Raw genomic sequence first — 14,666 nt, forward strand, 5'->3', positions numbered from 1 at the left:
TCCGTCATTGTTAAATAAAATATTCGGTTAACGCGACCACTGCTGTCCCAGCAACATCAGTACCAAGCGAGAGAGTTTTTTCCAGAGCAGGGGATATTGTAAATGCCCAAACATCCAAGCTTATAAATACCTGGAAATGTGGACATTCTCATATTCCTAAAAACCTGTCTGATGATGCTGAGTGAGTTACTTAGTGAGTTTGAGTTGAGTTACTTGAAAAACTAAAGTGAAACTTGATTTATTTTATTGCGGGCTCTGATTATTAAATGTCCTTGTTTATTTGTGAGATGCAGTGGCACAAAGAAAATGCCTACTTTGTTTGGTAATACTAGTAGGTACAAACACTGGTTGTTCTTGTTCCAGTCTGTTACTGTCACTTTGTTTTTGATACTTTATTTAATAGAGAAAAATGTTCTTTATTTTTGAATATCGCGATAAATACCGTACCGTGAGTTTTTGGTATCGTTACATCCCTACTGATGACTGCTGCAGGCATCAACTGACTGTCTGGTGTGAAGCGACGTGACTCAGTTGGCACTTTAGTCCTTATAAATTCAGATTGCGCACTAAAACAAATGGATGGGAACATGTTTAGCGAATGACAGAGATAATTGAATTGAAGGAGAGGGAGCGGAGGAGGAGGTATGGAGATGCATTAGGCAGCCAAGGGAGGGGAGAGCGAGGGGTGAGAGAGGTATGAAGGGGGTTGGGGATGTGAAGAGAGAGAGAGAGAGAGAGAGTGAGCATGGTCCAGGCTCTCTGCACTGTGGAGCCAATCCCAGACAGTAGGACACCGAGAGAGGACGGACTCTACAGCAGAGGATAAACCTAGTCTGACCGCAGCAGGAGGTACAACAGAAGAAGAACAAGTAGAATAATAAGAAGAAGAACAAGGAGGTTCATTTATTTTCTTCCACCATCAGCCCCAGGAGCCAACGGTGTCATTGCGACAGCCAAGGAGCACGAGCAGTGTGTGTGTTAGTGTGTGTGTGCTGAAGATTCCTCTCGGCTGAATTTGGAGTAACCCTGGGATTGTGATCAGGAGGAGATGCTCGCTGGTGTTTGGTCTGTGGCACCTCCTCTCTCTCTCTCTCTCTCCGGTGCAGACGTCTTTGTGTGCTCGCTCTCTCGCTCCCGGTTCGGTGGAGGGACCCCCGCTCTGCTCTCTCCTCTCTGCTGTGACTCTGCCGCGGCTACAACTGCCGCTCGCTGGCTCGCCCACGGAGAGCTGAAGCAGATGGGTGAGTTTGTGTGATTGAGTGAGTGTGTGTGATTGAGTGAGTGTGTGTGATTGAGTGAGTGTGTGTGATTGAGTGTGTATGTGGAACAGAGGGGGGTCGCTATTTTCCTGCTCTCCTCTGCTGCTTTTCACCCCTGTCTTTGTGGGTTATTCTCCTCACTTCTTCTCTTCCTCTGTGTTGTTGTTCCTTCATTTCCCTTCATCCATCCGTCACCCCCCCTCGTCGACCATGTATCAGACAATCCGTGTCCCCCTTTTTCCATCATCTACCTTCCTCTTCCCCTTCGTTTCCACATTTTGCCTCTTCTCGTCCCACCTTCGTTCTTCTCTTTCACCAAAATCACTCATTTGCACCATCAGCCAAGCGAGCATGCAGGAAAATGCAACCACACACACACACACACACACACACACACACACACACACACACACACACACACACACACACACACACACACACACACACACACACACACACACACACACACACACACACACACACACACACACACCTATGCACGTATACATCCTAGCATAGTAACCTAGAAGACGTCTGAGAGGTGTCAGGCTTGACATAAAATCAACAGTCTCGAGTTGAACCCCCAATAATCCCTCCATCACTCTCTTCATCCATCTATCCGCTGCCTCATCACCCCCGCCAATACACACCACCTCCACATCCTCCAACACATACCGCGACCCGCTTTAACTCTTTCGAACTCAAACAAACAAAACAGATGCACGCTCACACACACACTCTGATAAACGCCAGTCATGCTACAGTTAGCATATAGTGTGAGGAACTAATCATCAGCACACACAGTGAATCTGATGGCTTCAGTCACACATACACTCACACACACAGACACCAGGCGGGAAGTTGATTCATTCACGTGATAAATTATTCATGAGAGGAAAAGTGCTCACATCCTTAAATGTCCCATGTGGTCCAATTTGCCGCTGACATTTTTATTAATTGTTTGATTGGGTTGGAAACACTAGCCGGATGTTTAACACATCTTTCATCAGCTCCTGTTGGCCTCCATAGTGTCTGCAGGTCCAGACCAATGAGTGTGTGTGGCAGGATGAAGAGACTGGAGGCCTGATGTCAGTGTCCAACCTGTTGCCTATGAAATATCACAGGTTGTGATTTTGTGTGTTCAATAACAATACATATCTGAGGGTTTTCAAAATGCCAAATGCAGAGAACATTGGACGGTCCACTTGTTGGCAGTTTACAGTGAGGCCTTTCATTTTTCATTTCATGTGTGATTTGTTAAAGTGTTTGTCGTAACACTTCAGAAGATAAGTTTTGACTGTACTTGGCTTAAATCAGAAACAAAGATTTCACAGTTTAACACAATTTAGTCTCAAAACAAGTTTTATTGTGGAATTGTATCTGCTAATGGTCATTTGTAGTTAACAGAACTAAATATGAACATCCAAAAAAAGCTATTAAATAGTCCTTAATTGGAGATTGTTCTATGTATTTTAAAGGTAAAAAATAAACTTGCTATCATTCTTAAAATAAGTCTGTATGAAATTGAAATAGCATTTTTTAACATGGTTTTGGTTAGATTCCCGAAATAAGGTCTGTGGTTAACACAAGATTAAGAGATGTTGACAACTTGTCCTACAACATCAAATACATCATTACATGTAAATGTTTGTGATTGTCTGAAGCTCCTATGTGTCATAAACAAGATTAGCCGCCTTTAGCTTATCTGTGCTGAGTAGAAGCCTGGTGATTGAGTTTGTTTATAGCCTGACGTTAGCTTTGATTTCTATGGATTTCATTTGTGCTTCAGAAATCTTAAAGAGGTGTTAATACGAGGGGATGATCTGCTGAACCAAACCTGTAAGTATCGTAAAGGTTGGTTTGCCACAAAAAGAAGGTTTGTTTCTGCAATAGTCCAAAATCGAATGGAAATATCCTATTGCTGTCCGTCGAGAGAACCCTTGTAATGATGCTAACTTCTGGGTCTGAACGATACATCATCACTGCACCACTCCATAAGGACTCTCGCATTCAAGATTTTCATCTCTGACGCTAGCCAGTCAATAACCGAAATTAAGTGGTAACTACATTTTTACTTTTGTTATATTTGCACTTTTAAAACGCAATGTTTTGTGAGTGTCAGCCCTTAACCTTTGCTAAGTTTTAAGCTTGGGAGTCGGGTTGAGTGAACGTCTGTTTGATGCTCATTTTTAGTTTAGTTAATATTAATAATTGCAGTGAATTGCAAATCAGTGTTCAGACCCACATTTGGTAACCAAAGCTTTAAGGCTTCTTTAATACCATGCTTGCCATATATTTTTCTATGTGCTTTAGCTAAAATAAAATGTCTTTAAACTGGATGAAATGGACTTATTGCATACCTGAAGCAACAAAGTTAGTTGTGTGCTGGAACATTGCTAATTTTAGCATCTCCACTTTTCCTTCTTTATATGCCTTTAGTTTGTACCCTCCACAACACAGCACATATGTAAGTGGTGTGTAAAAGCCTGAGTGGGCTCCCCTGCAGGATGTTCTTTGCTGTGATGATGTGTATTATGTGTACTTAAAGAGCCTGTGACACGGGTTTCCCCCATCATCCAAACCCATCAATTTGAGTAAATATTGTCCCCTTGAAAACCGTTACTGAACTGATTTTGGATATTTGTACTTTGATAACCATTAATCTGCCCTTTAATGTTGACCATTTTCTGGATCTTCTCGGGGATTCTTCAAGTCCCGCCAAATGATGTGTGACGTCATTGCGGGCACAGCGCTCCAGCTGCACCGTTCAGGATCCCAGCATCTGCATGCAAACGCACGATGGCGCACACAGCAGCAAGCTCAGACAGCGATGACAGTTTAATTTTGAACGTGTCTGAGAGCTCATATGAGGCTGAAGGATCGCTTTATGTTGTATCTGTTAGAAGTTTAGGAATTAGGTGCGTCAATATGGGCGATCATACGGTCATGTAGCCAGTGGTGGAATGGGACTAAAAATCATCCCGGGACTCTCGACCGGCCCACTTCGGTACCGCTAGTAAATTGTCAACGGGGGGAGTGGGGGATGTGCTAGTGATTTATCCGACCGGCCCACTTCGGTACCGGCCCATCGGGATTCGTCCCGATGGCCAGTCCGCCACTGCACCCAGCCCACGTAAACTGTCAACGGGGGGAGCCTCGCTGCGGGGAAACGGTGGACCTAGTGTCCCGATCGGAGTGGGAATAATAATAATAATAATAATCCGTGCATTTTATCCATTAATTTCCCCAACATTGTGGTAAAAAAACCACACGTTTAATCCATGTTGGTGTACTACAACTACAAAAAGCATCGGTTTGTTTTCTCATCAGGAAATGCAGACCGGCTCAAACAAACGATTTGTAGTCATCACCCTCACGATCATTTAATGTATCATATGTTCGCCGAATTGACATGAAAGCACTAATAAATGTAGTTTCATCCACTTTAGTTTACAACTACAAAAATAATCGATTTGTTTTTATATCACATCCCACGGGAGGAAATTTAGTAGCTCTCACTACCGATTTGTAATCCTAATTTAATCATCATCTTCATCACGATCATTTATGTTTATGTTCGCCGAATTGACATGAAAGCACTGACAAATATGAATATACTGTAGTCAACTTCATTACAACGTTATTAACGTGCCTACAGTAAACTCAGTAATTCACCATTTCTACGCATGACAACACACTTTGTCCGTGTTTGGCTCTCTCGCCGCACAGTGAAGCGTTCCCGCATTGACGTCACTTCCGGCTTCCCCCAAAACTTCAAAATGAGTCGAAGGAATTTCCCCGCGATGTTCGATGTTTCAGGCTTTTGGATGTACTCCTCCAACCAGGAAGGTTTGCTGCACACTGACTCAACCTACACAGATCTGTCACAGAGATCCAGCACGGTGTGTGTGTGTTGTTCACCAGCAGTTCAGATGATATCGACTACTCACATTCACATTACTGTAGATCAAGGTTAATGATTAAAATAATCAATACTCTTCTTGGTCATTTACCTCTCTTACAGAAAATGTAATGACTGACATTGAGATCAGAGATAGTATGTAAATACTTCAGTGTGCTGGTGTGTTTCACATCCAATTCAGACTTCAGAGTGTGTTCCCTGCAGATTGATTGTCAATAATGAATGCATGTGACACGCACACACCTCTCATTTTCAGTTCGAGCCTGCATAGAATATTAATCAAGAAACTGGGTATTATGGAAGAGTCTAGTGCAGTGCCTCTGGATTAGCTCTGCACTTGTTTACGATAGCACTGCTTCGGCGTACGCATCATGAGTGAAAACAGTAACCCTAAAAAATTAAAAAAAGTGTTTTGCCTGTCGCCATGTGGAAACAGTCGCAAAAGCATTAATTAATAGATTTTAGTCATCAATATCAGTATGTAGTTATTCCAGCATCATTTTGATACGTGTATTTCAATTACATTAACGTAAAATATGTTTATTTTGTTGTTGGTATCTACATGGAGATAGGCTCCGCCTCCTTGACAGCGAGTCTAGTTCGAGTGACGTGAGTAAACACAAATGATGCCACGGTCAAACCTGCACGAGTAAAGCGATGCAAATCTTCGCTTCGTGTCCGGTGTGAGCGAACTTTCAGTTTTCGAGTGACAGATCCCGTGCGACACAGAGCGAGGTACCAGAAAGGGAAGGTAATAAAATAGAGATATTAAAGGAGAGGTGAGAACATGCTGGTGACTGATGGAGTTGTAAATTCTCTCCAAATGGCGGTGGAAGATATCAGGAGCTCAGACTTCTGTCTCGCGTCCCTTTTGTCTCTGCGTGGCTTCAGTTTATTAACCATCGTGATGCCAACAGTTATATATCACCTTTCACCCCTCAGCCTGTCCTCTGCTCGGCTGGTACGGAGGAGCATTCATCATACCTCCACGCCAGATGACATCAGTTAGAAAGTCGATCACTGCCGTTTGAAAAGCCATTCTCACAGCGGATATGGCAGAATGAGCCGTCACAGTTTATGTCGGAGGAGAGAGGGATGTCAGGCCTCACACTTTTTTGTCGTAATTAGAGTAGGGTGACCAGACGTCCCCGTTTTCTGGGGACAGTCCCCGTTTTTATTGGCCTGTCCCCGGTTGAAACTGTCCCCGGAAATTTCCCCGTTTTTTAATATACGTTAAAAACACATAGCAACGTGAAATAAAACGTTTCATGTCAGGAAACACTGGGTAAATGTAAGGGAAACTTCTGTGTAGCAATGCAGTGGGAGTCACCGACTCAGGAAAGAGACACGGTAGAGCAGGAGCTTCAATGTCAAACACTGGAGGTTTATTTGGAGTTTCGGCCGGAGGATTCACATCACAAGTCACAGCAGTCACGGTGAGACTGCACGGGTGGGTTGCCACGTCAATTCTGGAGAACTCTACCCCGGACCCCTGTATTTAGCTAGTTCCGAGAGCATCATCAACATGCTGCATAACAAGATAAAATCATAACACCTCTCTCAGCTGATGTCAACAGGCAGGAACATAGAATCATAACACCTCTATCAGCTGACGCCAACAGGCAGGAACAGGGAGACAGAACACTGAGAGCACAGCAGCCAAGGTTACGAGGTGCGTGTGCTCAGTCAGGACAGTTTGAACTGATAAACTGGGTCAAAGTTATGGGCCTTGGAAAATATTTCCACAACAGTAAACACTACAGACTGTAGTCAAGCCAGCCCCCACTTCGGAAAAAACAGTCAAGCCAGCCCGCAGGTTGTATTGCGGTGCGCGAATATCCTATGCATTAATTACGGTAGAGGCCTGTAATACCTGCCTTCAAAATAAAAGCGTTTACTCGGTCAATAACAAATATACCTAAAATACACACCAAACATATTCATATATACTGGAGCTTAAATTAAGAAATATGTACTATATAATGTGATCAATAATCATTTAAAACAAACTACGTATAACTACCACATTATAACTGAGTGAATGTAAAATGTAAGTATTCAGTCATGATGACATATCTGACATTTCCACTGGGTGACTAATTTCAATTGATGTTGACACCATCTCACAACACTCCTAAAGGCAAGGCAAGGCAAGGCAAGGCAAGGCAAGGCAAGGCAAGGCAAGGCAAGGCAAGGCAAGGCAAGGCAAGGCAAGGCAAGGCAAGTTTATTTATATAGCACTTTTCAACACAAGGCAATTCAAAGTGCTTTACAAAAAATGAAAGACATGAAAATGAGAAAAATTGCATTTAAAATCAGTCATTAAAAAGAAAAGATAATAAAATAAACATTAAAAGAAAAAATACATGGATAAAAGTTACAGTGCAGTCTAAGATATGAATAGTTCAATTAAAAGCAGCGACAAACAGAAACGTCTTTAGTCTGGATTTAAAAGTAGTCAGAGTTGCAGCGGACCTGCAGGTTTCTGGGAGTTTGTTCCAGATATTTGGAGCATAATAACTGAACGCTGCTTTACCATGTTTAGTTCTGACTCTGGGGACAGAAAGCTGACCAGTCCCTGAAGACCTGAGAGATCTGGATGGTTCATAATTTAGCAGAAGATCAGAAATGTATTTTGGGCCTAAACCATTCAGTGCTTTATAAACCAGCAGCAGTATTTTGAAATCTATTCTTTGACACACAGGAAGCCAGTGTAAAGACTTCAGAACAGGAGTGATGTGATCCACTTTCCTAGTGTTAGTGAGGACTCGAGCAGCAGCGTTCTGAATTAGCTGCAGCTTTCTAATAGATTTTTTAGTGAGACCTGTGAAGACACCATTGCAGTAGTCGAGTCTACTGAAGATAAAAGCATGGAGTTTTTCCAAATCCTGCTGTGACATTAGTCTTTTAATCCTAGATATATTCTTTAGGTGATAGTAGGCTGATTTAGTAACTGTTTTAATGTGACTGTTGAAACTCAGGTCAGAGTCCATGACTACACCTAGATTTCTGGCTTTATCTGTTGTTTTGAACATTGCAGACTGAAGCTCAGCGCTAACTTTTATACATTCTGCCTTGGCTCCAAAAACCATTACCTCAGTTTTATCTTTGTTTAATTGGAGAAAGTTCTGACACATCCAGTCATTGATTTGTTCAATGCACTTACTCAGTGTTTGAATTGGAGCATAGTCTCCTGGTGAAAATGTTACGTAAATGTGTGTGTCATCTGCATAGCTATGGTAACTTATTTTGTTGTTCTTCATTATCTGAGCCAGTGGTAGCATGTAGATGTTAAAGAGAAGAGGCCCCAAGATGGAGCCTTGAGGAACCCCACATGTCATATTTGTCAACTCAGATGTGTATTTACCTATAGAAACAAAGTTTTTTCTGTCCTTTAAGTAGGATTCAAACCAATTTAGAACTGTTTCCGAAAGTCCCACCCAGTTTTCCAGTCGGTCTAGTAATATGCTGTGGTCAACAGTGTCAAACGCAGCACTGAGATCTAATAATACTAACACTGAAGTTCTGCCACTGTCTGTGTTTAAGTGGATGTAATTGAATACCTTTTCAAGAGCAGTCTCAGTGCTGTGGTTTGGACGAAAGCCTGACTGGAACACATCAAAACAGTTATTTAAATGCAAGAAATTACTCAACTGTTGAAAAACAACTTTTTCAATGATTTTACCTAGAAATGGCAGGTTTGATATGGGCCTGTAATTGTTCATTACTGAAGCATCTAGATCAGGGGTGTCAAACTCAATTTCAACTCGGGCCACATCAGCATCATGGTTGCACTCAAAGGGCCAGTTTTATATATAAGACTATATAACAATAAATATATAAATATTTAATATATATAAAATCATTTATTATATAACATTATTTCCTCTGCATTGGATTATTATCGGATAGGTTAATCATTTCAAAATTAACTACGTCTGAAAGCAGAAGTCTAGGGCAAAGAATTGCAAGTCTCTTCAGTGAGAATGTCACAAAATGATTTAAAAAGAAAAGCCAAATTCTGGAAAGACAAAACAAAAAAGTGAAATTCTGAAAAAAAAGTAACATTTTGAAAAAAAGTCATATTTGAGATGCATTGTGGGACATGTAGTTTATGGGCAATGTGCTTCTGTAAAGCGGCATGTAACTGTATAATAAACACATTATATTCTTTGCTCTTGTGGGGCCGCATGAAATGAAGTCGCGGGCCGGATTTGGCCCCGGGCCTTAACTTTGACACCCCTGATCTAGATTATTCTTTTTTAAGAGCGGTTTAATGACTGCAGTTTTCAGGGCCTGTGGAAAAATAACTGAGTGAAGAGATTTGTTTACTATATGAAGTAGATCTGAGGCCATGCAAGGAAAAACCCTGTTGGAATAATATCAAGGCAGCAGGAGGAGGATTTCAGAAGTTGAATAATGTCCTGTAGGTTTTTATCATTAATCTGATGGAATTGTGTCATGGTGTTTGAATTGAAGTTAAGTGGACACAGAGACAACACATTTGCTGTACCTGATGCAGAGGCACTGACTGCTTGTCTGATTTTCTGAATGTTGTCAGTGAAAAAGGCAAAATCATTGCATGCCCTGGTGGATAGAAATACAGAGGCTACTGACACTGGGGGGTTAGTTAGTCTGTCGACGGTAGCAAACAAGGCACGTGCGTTGTTTTTGGTAATGATGTCAGAGAAGAACGATTGTCGTGCGTTTTTCAATTCCAAATTATAAAGGCCAAGTCTCTCTTTATAGATTTCAAAGTGAACCTGGAGATTTGTTTTTCGCCACCTGCGTTCAGCTTTTCGACATTCTCTTTTTTCTGTTTTCACGGTCATGGCCTTTCTCCATGGAGATATTTTCTTCCCAGTCACTTCCTTTACCTTAGTTCGAGCAATGTCATCTATAACATTTTTAATTTTTGAATTAAAATGATCTACTAGCTCATTTACTGAGATGTTAGCAGGGGCAAGTGTGGAAGAACAATTCTGAGTAAACATTTCCCTAGTATTTTCAGTTAAATATCGCTTTGTGGTTACCTCTTTTTGAAAACATTTGTGAACAGAAATAGAGCTCTCAAAGAAAACACAGGAATGGTCAGAGAGTGCAACATCAGTCACCACAACCTTAGAGATATTCAGACCCTTTGAGATAATTAAGTCCAGAGTGTGCCCCTTATTGTGCGTGGGCTCCGTCACATGCTGAGTCAGTCCATAGCTATCAAGAACACAAAACAGTTCTTTAGCCCCTCTGTCCTGGGGGTTAAAATAACATTACTTTCTGAAGCACAATTTAAAATGTATGCTGTTTAAAATCTCAAATTAGATCTATTGTCCATCTATATTTTGATTATTATTTAATGGAAACCGTCCATAATCAAAGAGTCATTCGAAGTCAATCAAATACTTATTTCACTCCAGGGTGATAGCAGGAGACCCCATCTAGTCAATCAGAGAAAATCAGGACAATCTGATGTAGAGTTTCAAAATAAAATACTTTTGAAATCTCATATGGGCTATCGTCCTTCTGTTTTTATACAAGAATAAATAAAAAACTGTCAAATTATCAAAGACTTATTTCACTCCAGGGTGATAGCAGGACACCCCATCTAGTCACTCAGAGAGAATCTGGACAATCTGATGTAGAGTTTCAAAATAAAATACCTTTGTAGTCTCATATATGAGCTATCATCCCTCGGTTTTTAGATAAGAATAAAACAAAAACTATCCAGTATCAAATACTTATTTCTCTTCAGGATGATAGCAGGACACCCATCTAATCACTCAGAGAGAATCAGGTTTTTCTGATGTACAGTTTCAAAATGAGACCTTTGAAGTCTCATATATGAGCTATCGTCCTTCTGTTTGTATCCAACAGTTAAAATGTTTGAATTACATTGAAGCAGAATTGTCCCCCTTTTTTTCTTTAACAGTGAAGAAAAATGGATATGTTAATGAGATTTTGACCGCAAAACAAAAAATGTCCCCGGTTTTAATTTTGAAAATCTGGTCACCTTAAATTAGAGCGTATATGTGGTCAGCCTTTTACGAAGAGGATTTAAGAGGGATGATTGGAGGTGCGGAGGGAGATGAAGTGCTGGCTTTTAATTGGAGGCTTCCTCCTTTCAGTTAGCTGGAAGGAGGAAATGAAGTTACAAAATACCAATATGATAGATCATAGAGAGACTCGAAGAAGAGAACATTTTCAATAGCACCAGTGTTGGAAGTACAATTACCATAATCAATATCATAAATACTCCATTACAAGCTTATGTCCTGATTTTAAAATTGTATCTAAGTAATAGTACTAAAATATCAAATAATCATACTGCACAATGGGACATTTCAGAACTATGTTGAGTACAGCATGAATTATTAGATAAATGTATCAAAAGTAAAAGTACTAGTTAAGCAGAATGGCTCTTTTCACAGTATTATGATGGTTATCATATTATCCTGTTTTTATACATGTTAGAGCATTTTATTGTAGTTTGTCAATGTGGAAATACTCTGTAGAATAGTACAGTAATGCATTACACCAAATCAGCGTACAGTATCATGTGTTTTTATATGTACAAGTAAGTAGTAACTGTGAGTGTTAAAATTAATAGTACGATATTAGAATCAAAAGTCCAATATTTACCTCTGAAAAATAGCAGAGTAGAAGTATGAAGTAGCTTTAAATGTAAATACTCAAGTAAAGTACAGATATGTCAAAAAAGAACTTGGGTCAAATACTTGAGTAAATGTACTTAGTTACTTTCCAACACTGAATAGAATACAAAAATGTTTTGCTAGTCTGAATTAGCAGCAAAAATAAAACATTTGTAATTTAGTCAATAAACAATTTGTAACATTTTAAATACAGGACTGTTACTTGTAACATAGTATCCGTACAGCTCTCTGTCTGAAGGAGCTGTGTAGAGTGCGTCCTCGCAGTGTTCTGACTGCATTAGTTATTCTCTCCATGTGTTGGTCTGCTCAGCGCTCAGGTCAGCAGCAGTGGCTTTAGAGGGGCTCGTTTTATAGACCTGTCACTTCCAGCTGGGCCAAAGATGGACTCCTGCTGCCGAGACACAAATGTGATTTAAAGCCTAATGGATTGTTTGTTTATCTCATAGATCCTACTCTAAACGGGACTATTATTTACAAATGAACAACATGATGCATTGAAGAAGACTTGAAATTAGCATTTGAGACTATAAACTCATTGGACAACTGTTTACTGAGCTAATTAATCGAGTGAGATGTACTGTAGGCACATTTTCTCATAAACTTCTATACAAACTGACTTATTTCTGCAACCAGTAGACAGCGGTGGAAGAAGTACTCATATCTTGTACTTTATTAAAAATAGAAGTACCAGAGTGTAGAAATACTCTGTTACGAGTAAAAGACCTGCATAGAGTGCCACAGTGACGTGTCCTAAAACCCGGAAGTAAGCTTATTCCGGTTCCCTCGACAAAATGCAATTTCTCCATAGGATTTTGGAAAATAGCTCGAAATAAGGTCTGTGGTTGACACACATTTAAGAGACGAATCACGTTTTGTTCAGTAAAAGACCTGTAGGGTAGACATGTGGAGATTATCCGACTGAACAAAACGTGATCCGTCTCTTAAATGTGTGTCAAACACAGACCTTATTTCGAGCTATTTTGCAAAATCCTATGGAGAAATTGCATTGCTTTTTTGACAAAGGAACCGGAAGAAGCTTACTTCCGGGTTTTAGGATGCGTCACTGTGGCACTCTATTCAAAATGTTACTGAAGTAACGGTACGTCCACACTGCTCTGTCGCGTGCTTCAACGGAGACGCTTCCCATTCACTTTGAATGGGGTGACGTCAAGCTTTGCCGAACTGCATTGTGGTTTCGTCGCGTCGCTTTGCCTCCGTTGCTCGCTTCGAAAGTTGAGAAAAGTTCACCTTTTCAAGCGTCGACGGAAGCGCTAGCCAATCAAATCATATGCCAGTACAAGCGCTAGCCAATCAAACCACGTGCTTGTGTGTCCGGGCGGGAGATTAATGTGATTGGTTGTTGGTCGCGCACCAGACACGCCTACCGGCAAGCTTCAACGCGACGGAGAGCCGTGTGGAAGTACAAAAGTATTGGCATCAAAATATAGTGAAAGTAGCGACAGTAAAAGTAGTCGTTGTGCAGATTGGTCCATTTCAGAATAATATATATGATATGTTTTATAATGATTGATCATGAAAGTGTTCTCAAAGCTGGTAAAGGTGCAGCTAGTTTGAATGACTTTGTATACTGCAGGGTAGCTTGTGAATTTACCCCAGGTGGAACTAAAGTCTGATTTAACACTTGATTATATTTCACATCATTCATCCACATCTGTGAAGTAACTAAAGGGATTAAATACATGTAGTGGAGGAAAAGTACACCATTTACCTCTGAACTATAGTGGAGTAAATCTACTACTAGTTACTTTACACTTCTGTCAATAAAGTTCCCCCATTTTGAACACGAGAATGCAACCTGAATACCCATTACAATATGGTAGACACACATAAGCACACACACACAGACCTGTATTTGTGACTTGTAAAGTCACAAGTATTGTGGGGACACTTAAGTCCTCAGATGCAAGATGAGTCCCTATAATAATAATTATAATAATAATAATAATATAATAATAATAATAAACATAATAAAGCTTTAGCACAACCTTTTTTTCATACATGCAGAATAGCAACATAATAAAACAATTCAAGGGATACAAGGAAGTAAAAAGTACTATAATAAAAATAGAATAAAATCAAATAAATAATGAGAAGACATAAGACAAAATTAATAAATACAATCATGTTTGGTAACACTTTATATTAAGGTACACAAATTAACCATCAACTAGTTGTTAATTAACATGCATATTAGCAGTATATTGGCTCTTTATTAGTCATTATAAAACACTTATTAATGCCTTATTCTACATGACCATATTCTATAAGTAATAAGCCATTAATTGAGAGCTTTTCCTCAATAACCCTCTAATTAGTGCTTATTTGTTGCAAGTAAGGAAGTTGTTGTACATGAGTTTGGGTCTTAATATGCTCTGCACAATATGGGCCTAATAAGGCAGTAGTAGCACAAGAATAGTAATTCTCCCATAATAACACTTAAAGGTGGGGGAGGTAATTCACTTCAGAAACACTTTGTTATATTCCATGGAATGCTCTTAACATCCCGATAGCAATGAATATATTAAATGCTTTGACAATAAATACATAAAACAAATTCATCTGTGGAAGCCATGGCGCTGTAAAAAGCACGACCAATTATTTGAGCCGGCCCGGCTAAAGTAACTGGATGGCCTACCTGCCTGTCAGCCTTCCATCTCGTGCACAAACTTATCTCGTGCCCTCATTGGTCATGTGCGCGTCCGTGTGTGTTGGAGGAGGGGCTCTGTAAGGAAGAGGCAGATTTTTTTCGGCTGCGTACTTTCAAATTCTAGCGCACTCGAGCTGGTTTCTCCATTC

General features: G+C 40.2%; 1 protein-coding gene across 1 annotated transcript in view; it reads left to right on the forward strand.

Moving 5' to 3' along the window:
- The first annotated feature begins 800 nt into the window (after positions 1 to 800).
- The window catches only part of LOC117539135 (glutamate receptor ionotropic, kainate 5-like), a 358,516-nt gene continuing 344,650 nt past the window's right edge, over positions 801 to 14,666 (forward strand). Inside the window, exon 1 of the mRNA XM_034205164.1 lies at positions 801 to 1,241. The gene's annotated coding sequence lies outside the window, so the exon portion shown is untranslated. The remainder of the gene's footprint in view (positions 1,242 to 14,666) is intronic.

Source organism: Gymnodraco acuticeps, unplaced genomic scaffold (assembly GCF_902827175.1).
Source record: "Gymnodraco acuticeps unplaced genomic scaffold, fGymAcu1.1, whole genome shotgun sequence".
Taxonomy (NCBI): Eukaryota; Metazoa; Chordata; class Actinopteri; order Perciformes; family Bathydraconidae; genus Gymnodraco; species Gymnodraco acuticeps.